This window comes from Podarcis muralis, chromosome 4, assembly GCF_964188315.1.
Source record: "Podarcis muralis chromosome 4, rPodMur119.hap1.1, whole genome shotgun sequence".
NCBI lineage: Eukaryota > Metazoa > Chordata > Lepidosauria > Squamata > Lacertidae > Podarcis > Podarcis muralis.
The window spans coordinates 89115320-89118310 of record NC_135658.1 but is presented as its reverse complement, the minus strand read 5'-3'; the positions used below and the strand labels follow the sequence as shown (position 1 = coordinate 89118310).

Below are 2991 nucleotides of genomic sequence, written 5' to 3'. Positions count from 1 at the left end.
GAAATCCTCAGGCCAGGCAAAAAGCAAAGATAATAAAAACAAAGATGTGAAGAAAGCTAAGCTTGCTCTTTCTTCTTCTTTGCTTTGGTCTTTTTTTTTAATTGTTCTTTAGGGGAAATGTGTATGGGACAGTCCTCACCTGGGTCAAGTACCACAGAGCTTTCTGAGGCAGCAAAACATGGTCTAAAGGTTGTGTGTGTGTGTGTGTGTGTGTGTGTGTATGTGTGTGTGTTAATGCTGCGCAATGGGAAGCTTCTTTCATTTTACACACATGCACACACACAAACCATGTTTGAGGAACACACTCTTTGCAAATTCTAATAAAAACTGACCTGAGATGCAACCCCAAGGACCAATGGGCAGGTCAGAACTTAGTTCACCCTTCTCCAGCAGTGTTTTTGTCTTAACGTGGTTTTTTAAAAAAAACCTGTTAAAATGCACATTTCAGGATAAAGTATATTCAGAAATACTGTGTGCAATTAGTGAGAAAATATAATTGTAATTACGTACTAAAATATGGGCAGATTTTTCTTTTTAAAAACAAAAGAAACCACAATAAATTCACAGGTTAATGTGGAAATGTGTGTGTGTGTTATTTGATTTTACAAATGAAAATTACATGCAATACCAAATACATATCCATAAAATGAGATTTCTCTGAATCTCACGACTTCCACCCATCCCCTCCATGGGTCCTATTGTCAACCTTTCCAACTGCATATTATTTCAGAGTCTATATTTTGTATCTATCCATATTGTCCATAATATTTGTTACTTTACAAGTGTTATTGCAATCCTGCTAATGTTTTCATCTGCTTACAGTGGTCTCCTGAATAAATTATAAACTTTTCCCATTCTTTCTTGAATTTCTTGATTTCTTGGTCTCTGAGTATCCTGGTCAGTTTTACCATTCCACCATAGTCTAACAGCTTAGTTTGTCATTCCTCTCTGGTAGGGACCATTCTTCTCTGGTAGGTCAAATTATATTGACCAGAAATAGACTCACCCAACTATCCCTGGTGTGTGTGTGTGTGTGTGTGTGTGTGTGTGTGTGTGTGTGTACACACACCTTCCCTCTAAACTAAGGCAAGGACCTTCACTGATGTTATTTGTGCATGTTGTCCTTGCACAGGGGACATGCTAATCGTCTCTGCATCATTCGGATTTTAGCAAATGTGTTGCTAAATCTAGATCTATAGCTATTCCTTGGAATACTTTGTGGGTTTGCATTGTTTCCCCTCCCCATCGTCCTCAAAGCTGCACTGGCAGTGCCCCAAGCAACAGCAATGGGAGATGCCTCCATCACTGTTTTTTCACAGACTTCTGCACCCAAGGCCCTCCTGAGATAGAGGCATTTCCTTCCATTAGCTTCCAAAGGATGTTGCTCCACTGGTTGCTAAAAACTCAATTATTTTCTCAAGCTTTTAATGGTCATTACTATTGGCTGGTTGTATTTGTCTGCCCTGGTGTATTGGCTATTTTATTTCCCCTTGCAAATTTAATGCATTTTCCCCTACTGTGCAGTACATTGCCTTCTAAAGATAGTATACTCTCTCTATACACACACACAGAGAGAGAGAGAGAGAGAGAGATTATATACATATATAACTATATTCTATGTATGTGCATATATACGCAAATGGCCTTCTAAATACTAGAATACTAGAGTCTGTTTTGGCTGAATGAAAGCTGAATGAAAATAAGACTATTGTATTTAATGTTCCTCAGTTGAAATCATGTGTTGGAGGCATTTTGCTAGGAGCAATATCTTTCCAGTAAATAACGGCAGTGCATTTCTAGTGCGCATTGAGAACAGCTTGCTCAAGGGAAACCACAGAGAATATAATGATTCTGATCCATAGCTGTATTTTCCTGCGAGCGTCCCCATCAATTGAGAACACATAAGGTACACCTCAGCTGAGATGGCTGTGAACACAAGTTGAATATAACTTGTGATGCTTCCATTAAGATCACATTTATACCCCAAAGAGATGTATTTTTTTACCTATTTAACATCACCGTACATATGAAATATATAATGCAAACTGGAGCCCAGCCAAACGATTTCCTGCTGAAAATTGACTTGAGCTCACTCAGTGATTCCTAGTGATACAGAGTAAAACTGCAGTTGAGAACATAAAAAGGCCTCATGAGTCAGGCCAATGGCCCATTTTGTCCAGCAACTTGTTCATCATCATCATCATCACTTTTAATTTGTATACCGCCTTTCTATCTTACAATACTCAAGACTGAAGAAACAAAGAATTTACACCTTATAACAATCTAATGCAATACAAAAGTGTGATAATTAAACAACTTTAAAATAAGCAATCTACATCAACTAAAGTAACATTCGACAATCATTAGAATAGTATAGAATAATAATATCAGCATATAAAAATTAAACAGAAACCCACTCTTAACAATTACAATAAATACCGTATTTTTTGCTCTATAAGACTCACTTTTTCCCTCCTAAAAAGTAAGGGGAAATGTGTGTGCGTCTTAGGGAGCGAATACAGGCTGTGCAGCTATCCCAGAAGCCAGAACAGCAAGAGGGATTGCTGCCTTCACTGCGCAGCGATCCCTCTTGCTGTTCTGGCTTCTGAGATTCAAAATATTTTTTTTCTTGTTTTCCTCCTCCAAAAACTAGGTGCGTCTTGTGGTCTGGTGCGTCTTATAGAGCGAAAAAGGCGGTAATTTCAAAACTACAATCAATCAAACAATGGCAAGCCACAGTACATAAAATAATACAATACAAATTGAGAAGCAGAGACTGGAGAGTGGGGCAAGGCAGGTGGAAGAAGGCCTTGCCTGATGGAGTCTCTCCCCTCACCATGGCCAACCAGATGCTTGCAGGAAGCTTGCAAGCAGGACCTGAGTGCCAACTACACTGGAGATAGAATGTGGTTAGTAGCCAAGTTTAGTAGTCCTTTCTAAATACAGTGGTACCTTGGGTTACATACGCTTCAGGTTACATACGCTTCAGGT

At 38.9% G+C, this 2991-nt stretch overlaps 1 non-coding gene across 1 annotated transcript; it reads right to left on the bottom strand.

Annotated features, from left to right (window-relative positions):
• Positions 1-1087: 1087 nt before the first annotated feature.
• Positions 1088-1190, bottom strand: LOC144327657 (U6 spliceosomal RNA). Its single transcript, XR_013392755.1, has one exon. It is a non-coding gene; the product is annotated as a U6 spliceosomal RNA (small nuclear RNA).
• Positions 1191-2991: the final 1801 nt, after the last annotated feature.